Source organism: Dendrobates tinctorius, unplaced genomic scaffold (assembly GCF_039654945.1).
Source record: "Dendrobates tinctorius isolate UK_male_01 unplaced genomic scaffold, ASM3965494v1 ptg000163l, whole genome shotgun sequence".
In the NCBI taxonomy this organism is placed as follows: domain Eukaryota; kingdom Metazoa; phylum Chordata; class Amphibia; order Anura; family Dendrobatidae; genus Dendrobates; species Dendrobates tinctorius.
Window position 1 is genome coordinate 4,044,351 of NW_027361830.1, and position 12,259 is coordinate 4,056,609.

General features: G+C 42.9%; 1 protein-coding gene across 5 annotated transcripts in view; it reads right to left on the bottom strand.

Moving 5' to 3' along the window:
* GMDS (GDP-mannose 4,6-dehydratase) overlaps positions 1-12,259 on the bottom strand; it is a 944,793-nt gene that overhangs the window by 101,506 nt on the left and 831,028 nt on the right. The gene's annotated exons all lie outside the window — the stretch shown is intronic.

Consider the following 12,259-nt stretch of genomic DNA (forward strand, 5'->3'; position numbering starts at 1 on the left):
CAGAGGTGGTGGGGCAATCAGAGGTGGAGTGGTGATTACTGAGCAGGAGGGGCGATCAGAGGGGTGGGGGGCGATCGATTACTGGGGCAGGAGGGGTGGAATTAGGGGAGCGGTGCACAGTACCACAGGGGAGATCAGCACCAGGCGGCGATCGGCGGCGGGAGCAGCAAGCAGGGACCTGTCGGGTGTCAAGGCAGCACGCAGCACCTCGCTCTTCACCTTCCACGGACGGGATAAGGTGAAGAATGAGCGGAGCCATTCTTTGACACCGCCCCTCCACATCTGATTGGAGGGCTAGCGTCACATGGAGGCTAGCTCCAATCAGATCTGGGGGAGATTACACAGAGGTCACCTAGCTCTAGCCAATGACTGATGCTATTACATCATCAGCCATTGCTGGAGTGTAATATTTGACCAAGTTTCATTGGTGAAATATTACAATCGCTCTGATTGGCTGTTAAAAGCGAAACAGCCAATCAGAGCGATCGTAACCACGTGAGGGCAAAGCCACCCCCCCGGGGTTAACTGCATGTCATCCTGTATCTGCGGGTCGGGTGACATTTCAATGACCCCGGTCACCCGACCCGCAGGAACGCGATTTATAGCAAGACGCCTACGTAGGAGTCATGGGTCGTTTGGGCACGACTTTTCATGACGCCTACGTAGGCGTCATGGGTCGTGAAGGGGTTAAGTGTACATTATTTCAATTACATTCTAATTGCCGCACATTTCAGCAGTAAATATTTTGTTATCTGAAATGGGCAACACATTGTCTTTTATTGTACATTTTAGGAGAAAAACTAATAATGTAGGAATCACTAGTCAAAGCAGGTGAACATTTAATCCCTATAAAAAACTTATTTCATGATATTAAAAAACACCATTTTCTCAGTGAGAAAGAAAGTAGCAAATGCCACAATGTAGAAAAAAGACCTGAACTGAGATGCTGCAAAGCTCTAGAATAGGCCTCTCTGATACCTTCCTATCCGTGGAGGTTGGCACCCTACAGATCACGATTTTTTGGCGCCCCCACTTAACGAGGACTATCCCTCGCTCCCCTACTGGTCCCTGATATCACAGGTGTGAAATCAAGATCCGATAGTGCAGAGATGAATAGTAAAAATACCCTGGAGATAATGCAAGCAGTCGCCGACATTGACACCTCTGATACTGAACGCACTGATAATTCGAGTGTTTTTCAGGGGAGAGGTGGGCACAATAGAACGAGATGGCACCCACAGAGAAACCAGTACAGGCAAAGGAGTGCTGGAAGGGGTGTTAAACAATTGTCCTCGGGTTCCTACTCATCGGTGCAACAATCTTTTTTGGACAAGGGTCCAACGGTGGGCTACGACCTAAGGAAAAGGCCGTGATAGACAAAGGACTTTATAATTAATTTATCATCACGTGCTATCTGGGGATGAATTTCTCATTTTACAGAAGGGGCTAATATTTCGTGCCCATTAATGACTTTAACTGCTTTAATTGGGTCAAAGATGTTAACCTGTTTGAACGTAATCTAAAGTGGAAACTCTTTAAACATGACAACGAACAATGTCTCCGTTTGGGGTTATCAGAGGAAGACATGGAGGGCCTGGAAGCCCTGACTGGTCTCCTGAGGGAGAATGAACAACAGCGGGGAATAGGCCCGTTTACGACTTTGAAGAATAAGAGCACTAGAATGCCGCCCATTAAGGAGGTTACGCTGACCCATACGGTCAGTCCAATCTCACACCTGGTGAAAAACTCGCTCTGGAGAGGCTTGAAAAAAACGACAAAATTATTATTAAGGCCTCTGATAAGGGCGGTAATCTAGTGCTCATGGATCATGAAAAATATCGTGGGATGTGTTACTCCCTTTTAAATCATAAGGACACATATGAGATTCTTGGTAGCGATCCAACTGCTGAATATAAAGGTGAATTGTTGTCAATCCTGAATGGGGCGAGGGATGACATGCTAATTTCTGGCAATGAATTCTATTTTTTGATGCCAAATTCCCCGGTTATAGCAACCTTTTATTCCTTACCCAAAGTACACAAGGGGCTTGAACCACTGAAGGGTCGTCCCATCGTCTCGGGGATTGATTCCCTAACCCAGAACAATGGCATTTATTTGGATAAGATTTTGAGACCCTTTGTGATCTCGCTACCCTTATATGTGCATGACACATCACATTTACTTAGTCTCCTTGAGGGGGTTATGGTCGAAAGGAACACGCTATTGGCATCTATTGACATGGAAGCATTGTATAGCTGTATTCCACATCATTACGGCTTGAAAGCTGTGACCCATTTTCTACGAACGAGAGCAGTGGAATGTTGGGCACATAATCACTTTGTTGTAAAACTACTCACATTTGTTCTAACGCAGAACTTTTTCCTCTTTGAATCTAAGTACTTCCACCAGCTCAGGGGGACTGCGATGGGGAGCCCCTGTGCCCCCTCATATGCAAATATCTTCCTGGGCTGGTGGGAGGAAACCCATATTTTTGGGGAAGAGGAGGAATGGTGGAATCCCTATACAAGCCTCTGGGCCAGATATATCGATGACATCTTGATTTTTTGGTCTGGCTCAGAGGCAGATTTCCACCGTTTCATTGAGAGTATGAACATGAATTCCATTGGTCTGAGTTTTACGTCTGAATGCCAGGTCACGAATAGTAACTTTTTGGATCTGACTATATCAAAGAGGCCTGATGGTGGTATTAGTACTTGTACCTTTAGGAAGCCAACTGCAACAAATAGTCTGCTGAGATGGACTAGTCATCATCCAGTACCACTCAAAAAAGGAATACCAAAGGGCCAGTTTCTCAGGATCAGGAGAAACTGCTCCGACCTTGGTACCTTTAGGAGACAGGCTAATGACCTCTATGATAGATTCAGAATGAGGGGTTACCCTGCACATGTGCTAAATGGACCACGCAATGAGGCCTTTCGTGTTGAGAGATCTTCCCTTCTTCATAAGAAAGGGACGAAGGATCTGGCCAATGATAGTCTGGTTAGACTCATTGGTACTTTTGATGGCCAGTCGGATAGAGTCTATCGGGTTATCAAAAAACATTGGGGGTATTTTATTGGCTGACCCCAATCTGAGAGGCCTTATTTCACAAAAACCAAGTGTCACCTATAGAAAGAGAAGATCAATGGGAGATCGACTCGTGCACAGTCTCTACCAGAGGCCGACTGGAGCGGGTACCTGGCTGGATAGGAAGCCATTGGGCTTCTTCAAATGTGGCAATTGTTCCAGATGTAGTGTAATGACTCAGTGTAAAACATTTACCAGCGCGACCAATGGAAAGATTTTTTGTTTAAGGGATTTTGGAAACTGTAGATCAACAGGTTTGGTGTACAAAGCGACATGCACGTGCCCCATGGACTATGTGGGTAAAACCACCAGAGAGCTCAGAGTGAGGGTGGGCGAGCACCTGGGGGACATTAAGAACAAACGGTATACCCCGGTTGCAGGACACATGAATGCTGTCCATGGGGGCCGCCTGAATCAGATCACCTTTAATCTGATTGAGTTAATCAAACCAAGAGTGAGGGGAGGGAACTTGGATAAAATCATTTTGAGACGTGAGTGTGAATGGATCTTTAGATTACAGTCCCTTTCCCCTGATGGGATGAACGAGTGCATGTCCTATACCTGTTTCATTTAATATTTCCTGATTGAATAACTGTGCCCAGAATTCTTTGAGTTATATGGGGGATCACAATGGCATGTCAGAGCATGTTTGATACATGTGTCATATTGTGTGGCGTTATCTATATATTGGTTCTTTAATATCTGTTCTGTATTTAATGGTTCCACTTTTACTCCGTTACAGTGTTTATCTTGATAATATCTGTGCCCTCTATGAAGGTCATACACATTTAACAAGTACTATGCGCTGTGAGCGCAGCGTTTAAGTGCCCATTTATGGAGCTATAGTGTTGCTATGTCTGGTGAATCAGAGGCTCGTCGTAAAGCGCATGATATTTAAGTGTTTGGGCATGCGCAGTCTGGATGTGACGTGTTTCCGGGACCGGAAGTTCCACAGCCATCTTTGTTTCTGGCTTCATGGTGATAATCATATTGTATTGGCTTCCGAGCATGCGCAACCTGGAGGCGACGTGTACCAGTGACTGGAAGCTCCCGCGGCCATCTTTGTTTGTGTTCCTCACTGGAGCGCACGCTGGGTCCCGATGGCATGGAACATCCGGATGCACCCATGTGAGTGATCATTTCTGTATATGTGGAATTAGCCATGAGTTTTTCCGTGATTAAAATGCCTGAGATTAGGTAGGCAGGGCTCATTGTAGCAATTATCTGGGGGCTTCATAAGTCTGGCCTCTTCTGACTGCCGTAGCCATCACTTTGCATCTTGGTATCTGACATGACGGACATCATATTTATCTTCTATGTCTCCTGATGAACCGCTGGTGCTCAGAAACGCGTTGGGATGACACCATACATGATAAGTGGCCACTTCTCTAATCTTTAGTCCATGTATGCTCCATTGTAAGGGCATAACTAATTTAATGCGGATATATGGTAGACCTTTGATTGTCATGATGTGGTAATTTGTTTTTATGGGTATTTTTTCTGAGACTGCTTGCATTATCTCCATGAGAAATTCATCCCCAGATAGCACGTGATAAATTAATTATTTGTCCTTGGTCTATCACGGCCTTTTCCTTATGTCGTACCCCACCGTTGGACCCTTGTCCAAAAATGATTGTTGCACCGATGAGGAGGAACCCAAGGACAATTGTTGAACACCCCTTCCAGCACCCCTTTGCCTGTACTGGTTTCTCTGTGTGCGCCATCTCGTTCTATTGTGCCCACCTCTCCCCCGAAAAACACTCGAATTATCAGTGCGTTCAGTATCAGAGGTGTCAATGTCGGAGACTGCTTGCATTATCTCCAGGGAATTTTTACTATTCATGTCTGCACTATTGGATATTGTTTTCACACCTGTGATATCAGGGACCGGTAGGGGAGCGAAGGATAGTCCTCGTTGAGTGGGGGCGCCAAAAAATCGTGATCTTTAGGGTGCCAACCTCCACGGATAGGAAGGTATCAGAGAGGCCTATTCAGGTCTTTTTTCTACATTGTGGCATTTGCCACTTTTTCTCACTGGGAAAATAGTGTTTTTTAATATCATGAAATAAAATAGTTTTTTTTATAGGGATTAAATGTTCACCTCCTTTTATTGTACATGACAAACAAAGAAAACCTAACAAAACCAGAAAGAAAAACCCCAAATATCACTTTACAGTTAAGAATGACCATCTGATTATAAAAATGAATTTTCGGAATTTAAAAGTAGGATTGGCTGCAACTAAATAAGAATTGACTAAAATATGGACATTTGTTTCTGACTGTCACAAAGATTATTGAAAAGATCTTCCCTAATAAACAAGTTGAGTATTTACAGTATATGAGGCTGCATTGGCCGATACACTAAGTCATGTTGACCTCTACCACCATTTTAGCTAGTGACTGCATACACATAATCACAAGATTTGGGTTTATGACATGATTTAGAATATTTGACTACCGGAAGTAAAGAGCTAAAAATCGCACATGAGGATGATGGACGATTCAGTCTAGATCAGCCACACTGGCTAAACAAAGTGTCTGAATGTGCGCGGCCATCTGCACTAATACAAGGATGATTAAAGAATCTATTAAGGACTTGTAAGGCAACTTGCACCAAAGTAGGTGTACAAGTGTAAGAACATCTGCTGCACTTGAGGGCTAACACATGGTGTACTTTTATCTGAAAGTGACACCAACATGCTATAGTGACACATACATGCTAAATGTTCTCAGACCTAAGTGTGTGTCTTTTATATAGGATTTTACTAGTTGGCACATTAGAGCATTATACTGTTAATTACTTGCATGACATGGCTTTGATACATGTTTACCTAAACAAGTGCAAAAATACAAGTGCCAATATGGGAAACACAATGGAACCTTATAAACAGCAGTAGAAAATGCCAGAAATAATGTGCACACACATACAGTTGAAACCCGAAGTTTACATACACTATATATCAAAAAGACACATCTGCATGTTTTTCTCAATATTTGACATGACGTCAAAATAAACCTTTCCCATTTTAGGTCAATTAGGATTACCATAATTATCAATATTTGCCAAATGCCAGAATGAGAGAATGTTTTAAGGCATTTTCATTACGCACTGCTAAGTCAAAAGTTTACATACACTAAGATTACTATGCCTTTAACCCCTTAATCCCATATGACGTACTATCCCGTCCATGTGCCCTGGGGCTTATTTCCCAAGGACGGGATAGTACGTCATAGCGATCAGCGGCGCCCACGTAGTGAGCGCCGCTGATTGCGGCCGGGTGTCAGCTGATTATCACAGCTGACACCCGGCACAATGTGTCAGGGGCGGTCACGGACCGCTCCCGACACGTTAACCCCTTGCACACCGTGATCAAACACGATCGCGGTGTACCGGGGGTTAAAGGGATGCATCGGCAGGGAGGGGGCTCCCTCCGTGCTTCCCTGAGCCCCCCACGGCAGCGCAATGTGCAGCGCTGCTGCGGGGGGCTCCTTCACTGCAGGCCCCCGAATCCAAGATGGCGACAGGGACCTTCGGGGGCCTGCAGGGAGCCGGCTTCCTCAGTGCCTGCAAAGCGCAGGCACGAGGAAGCCTGCTGCACTGTCTGTGACAGATCGCTGATCTGTCAGAGTGATCTGTGATGTGACAGATCAGCGATCTGTCACAGGACAGTGATGTCCCATCTGGGACAATGTAGTAAAGTTAAAAAGAAAAAAAAAATTATTATTTTTTATATAAAATAGTTTTCATTGCATAAAACCGACAAAACATAAAAAAACGACCTAACTGAGGTATCGCTGTAACCGTACTGACCCGAAGAATAAAGCCGCTTAATCAATTTTATCGCACGCGGAATGGTGTAAATGCACCCCCCAGAAGAAATTCATGAAACGCTTGTCTTTGTTCATTCTGCGTCCCAAAAATTGGGATAAAAAGCGATCAAAAAAGTCACGTGCCCGAAAATGGTACCAATAAAAACGTCAACTCGTCCCGCAAAAAATAAGACCTCACATGACTCAGTGGGTCAAAATACGGAAAAATTATAGCTCTCAATATGTGGTGATGCAAAAACTATTTTTACAATGAAAAGCGTCTTTTAGCGTGTGACAGCTGCCAAACACAAAAACCCGCCATAAATAGTAAATCAAACCCCCCGTTATCAACCCCTTAGTTAGGGAAAAATAATAAAATAAAAAGAAAATGTATGTATTTCCATTTTCCCATTAGGGTTAGGGCTAGGGTTAGGGCCAGGGCTAGGGTTAGGGCTGAGATTAGGGTTAGGGGTGTGTTGGGGTTAGGGTTGGAGTTAGAATTGGGGGTTTCCACTGTTTGGGCACATAAGGTGGTCTCCAAATGCAACATGGCGTCTGATCTCAATTCCAGCAAATTCTGAGTTGAAAAAGTCAAATGGTGGTCCTTCCCTTCCAAGCTCTGCCATGCGCCCAAACAGTGTTTTACCCCCACATATGGGGTATCAGCCTACTCAGGACAAATTGCAAAACAACTTTTGGGGTCCAATTTCTCCTGTTACCCTTAGGAAAATAAAAAAATTGGGGGCAAAAATATTATTTTTGTGGAAAAAAATGATTTTTTTATTTTCACGCCCGGGCGTTATAAACTTCTGTGAAGCACTTGGGGGTTCAAAGTGCTCACCACACATCTAGATAAGTTCCGTGGGGGGTCTAGTTTGAAAAATGGGGTCACTTGTGGGGAGTTTCAATAGTTTAGGTACATCAGGGGCTCTCCAAATGCACATGACACCCGCAGACCATTCCATCAAAGTCTGCATTCCAAAACGTCACTACTTCCCTTCCGAGACCCGACGTGTGCCCATACAGTAGTTTTCTCGCACATATGGGGTATCAGCATACTCAGGACAAATTGGACAACAACTTTTGGGGTCCAATTTCTCCTGTTACCCTTGGGAAAATAAAAAAAATGGGGACTAAAAGATCATGTTTGTGGAAAAAATACGATTTTTTTATTTTCACACCCGGTCGTTATAAACTTCTGTGAAGCACTGGAGGGGTCAAAGTGCTCACCACACATCTAGATAAGTTCCTTGGAGGGTCTAGTTTCCAAAATGGTGTCATTTGTGGGGGGTTTCCACTGTTTTGGTACATCAGGGGTTTTCCAATCGCGACATGGTGTCCGATCTCAATTTCAGCCAAAAACGTCAAATGGCGCTGCTTCCCTTCTGAGCTCTGCCATGCGCCCAAATAGTGGTTTACCCCCACATGTGGGGTATCAGCGTACTCAGGACAAACTGCACAATAACTTTTAGGGTCCTGTTACCCTTGGGAAAATAAAAATTGGGGGTGAAAAGATCATTTTTGTGGAAAAAATATGATTTTTTAATTGTACCGCTGTACGTTATAAACTTCTGTGAAGCCCTTGTGGGTTCAAAGTTCTCACCGCATATCTAGATAAGTTCCTTGGGGGGTCTAGTTTCCATAATGGGGTCACTTATGGGGGGTTTCCACTGTTTAGGTACATCAGGGGCTCTCCAAACGTGACATGGCGTCCGATCTGAATTCCAGCCAATTTTGCATTGAAAAAGTCAAACGGCGCTCCTTCCCTTCTGAGCTCAGCCATGCGCCGAAAGTGGTTCCCCCACATATCAGGTATCAGCGTACTCAGGACAAATTGCACAATAAATTTTGAAGTCCAATTTCTCCTGTTACCCTTGGTAAAATAAAAAAATTGAACCTGAAGTATTTTTTTTGTGAAAAAAAGTTAAACGTTCATTTTTTTTTAAATATTCAAAAAATTCCTGTGACGCACCTTAAGGGGTGCAGTTTTTAGAATGGTGTCAGTTTGGGGTATTTTCTTTCATATAGACCCCTCAAAGTGGCTTCAAATGTGATGTGGTCCGTAAAAATAAAATGGTGTTGCAAAAATGAGAAATCGTTGGTCAATTTTTAACCCTTATAACTTCCTACCAAAAAAAAATTTTGGTTCCAAAATTGTGCTGATGTAAAGTAAACATGTGGGAAAAGTTACTTATCAAGTTTTTTGTGTGCCATATCTCTGTGATTTAAGGGCATAAAAAGTCAATGTTGGAAAATTGCGAAATTTTCAAAATTTTCGCCAAATTTCCGTTTTTTTCACAAATAAACGCAAGTTATTTGAATGAAATTTTACCACTATCATGAAGTACAATATGTCACGAGAAAGAAATGTCAGAATCACCGGGATCCATGGAAGCGTTTCAGAGTTATTACCTCATAAAGGGACAGTGGTCAGAATTGTAAAAATTGGCCCGGTCATGAACTTGCAAACCACCCTTGGGGCTTAAGGGGTTAAACAATTCTGGTCTGCCCATATGATGTTGTCATGTGTTGGAAGATTCTGATAGATGTTGCCAAAATACAGAATCAGAATGCCTTCTTACTCATTATGCTGGCATTTGACTAGTATTAACCCCTTAACCCCCGGAGCTTTATCGGTTTTGCGGTTTCGTTTTTCGCTCTCCTCCTTCCCAGACCCCAAACTGTTTTATTTTTCCATCAATATGGCCATGTGAGGGCGCATTTTTTGCAGGACGAGTTGTACTTTTGAACGATACCATTAGTTTTACCATGTCATGCAGTGAAAAACGGGAAATTCCAAGTGCGGTGAAATTGCAAAACAAAGTGCAATCCCACACTTGTTTTTTGTTTGGCCTTTTCACAAGGTTCACTAAATGCTAAAACTCACCTGCCTCTATGATTCTCCAGGTCAGTATGAGTTGCCAATCAAGCACCATGATACTGTTGTTTTTAAGCCAGATATTCATACTTTTGGCAGTGTGGACAGGTGCCAAGTTCTGCTGGATAATGAAATTTCCAACTCCAAAAAGCTTGTCGGCAGAGGGAAGCATGAAGTGCTCTAAAATTCCCTGGTAGACAGCTGCGCTGACTTTGGTCTTTACAAAACACAGTGGACCTACACCAGCAGATGACATGGCTCCGCAAACAATCACTGATTGAGAAAACGTCACACTAGACCTTGGAAATCTAGGTCGCAGAGTCTGGAGGAAGAGTGGAGAGGCACACAATGGAAGAAGCTTGAGGTCTAGTGTAAAGTTGCTACAATCAGTGACGCTGGTTCACGTGCCTTGCTATGCTCATATCAACCCATATCCCCTCCCCCACCCAGGGAGGTGGGAAGAAGTGTATAGTAAAACACTAACCAAACAAGGGAAGACAGACAAGGATAAAGGAAAATAAATCATACAAAATACACTCACCAAACAACAGTGTGGAACACAGGGGAGTAAAAGGAAGGAGAAAACAAATAGGAGAGGATAAGGATGTGCACATAAACAAAACTCCAAGCAACAATCTCCAGAACAAATCTTCAAACGCCAACACCAACCACGAATTAAACCTACAACTCCAAACCAAGCGGTAAGAACTAACATTGGCAATTCCCAAGTGACAGAGGAGAGCATATATAGCAGAGGGGAGCGGCAAACACTGTACAGCTGTGACAATCCAGGTAGGAAAGCTCCAGGAGCTTCAACTGAACACTTGCAAAGCCAGCAATGTAAAAACCTGCATTGTTTAATAAAATGGTGAAATACTTTTAACCAGTGCAGGAGTTCATCAAACCAGATGCTGCAATCTCCTGTGTCGCAGTATCACCATGATAGTTATATACCCTAAAAAGTGCAAATAAAAATGTCATCCTGATAAAAGCAAGCACACACCCCATCAACAGAAATCTGTACTCAAATTAAAATGCTCTCATGGCTGCTGAGCTCCAGAGTTTGTATAAATCACAGTGACCACATATTTGTAATTACTGCAGCAGTGAGAGCACACAATTTATATGGTTGGTGCCTCTAAAAGTACACGTTTTGGTGCAAAGTATTGGGCACCACAGTACCATATTTGTAATTATTAATCTGCAAACCCAACTACCTATGTCTTATTTCTGAAAAACACCTAGAGAGTCAAAATCCTCACTATGCCAGTAGATAAATTCCCAGAGGGGTTTAAGTTCTAAACTGGGGCACATGAGGGGTGTTTCTGCAGCTCTGGTAGTTAGGGGATCTTCCAATGGCATTCACGAACTATTTCAGATAAATCTGCGCTCCAGAAGTCAAAAAGCCTTCCTCTCTCAAGCTCTACAGTGTGGCAACAACCACATATTAGGGAATTGCCGAGATCAGTAGAAATTGTTTAACAAAATATGGGCCTGGTTCACTTTTTCTTTCTTACGAAAATATAAAATCTGGGGCTTAAACAACATTTTACTGGAAAAATGTAATTTTTTTTCTTCACCACCAAACTGCTTCCCATCTTAATTTTCCAGTGTGCCTGAACTGCAGAATCTAACTACATATGGGGCATTGGTGTACTCAGGAAAAAATGTGTAACAAATCATGTGGTCCATTTTGTCCTGTTACCTTTTGTGAAAATAAGTTTGGGACTAAAGCTACTTTTTTGTGGGAAAAAAAAAACAATATTTAATCTCCACAGCTCAATGTGAAAAATGTCCCCCCCCCCAGATGAATTCCTCAAAGGCTGTAGCTTGCAAAATTGGGTCATTTGTGGGATTTTTGTGGTTCTAGCACTTCAGGGTTTTTCAAATGCGACATGGTGTCAGCAATCTATTACATGAAAAATTTTGTAACAAATGTAGATCCTTACCCACAGTGCCCAAACAGTAGGGTTTTTTTTTTCAACCATGTGTGAGGTATTGGCATATTCAGGAGAAAATAGACACCAAATTCTATTTTGCAATTTCTCCTGATATCCTTGCAAAAAAAAAATTACATTTGGGACTAAGGCTGTGTGCCCACAGTAGCGTTTTTGAAGCGTTTTTAGGGGTCAAACCGCTTCAAAAATGCTTAAAATAAGCTTCCCATTCATTTTAATGCTTTTTGGCCTTTTTGTGCCAATGGATACTTTTTTTACCGCTAAGGAAACGCTTAGCGGCTAAAAACGCAGCATGTTCATTAATTTTGCAGCTTAGTCCGCGTTTTTAGCTATTTCCTATGATCCAGAAGAAGCGCAGAATAAAACGCATCAAAAACACGTGGAAAACGCACAAAAAAAGGGCGGAAAAAACGCACGTTTTCTGGGAAGGAGTCCGATCTTGTGTCAGGTTTAAAACGCTACTGTGGGCATATAGCCTAAAGCAACATTTAAAAAAAAAAATAAATTTAATTTTCACAGCTCAATC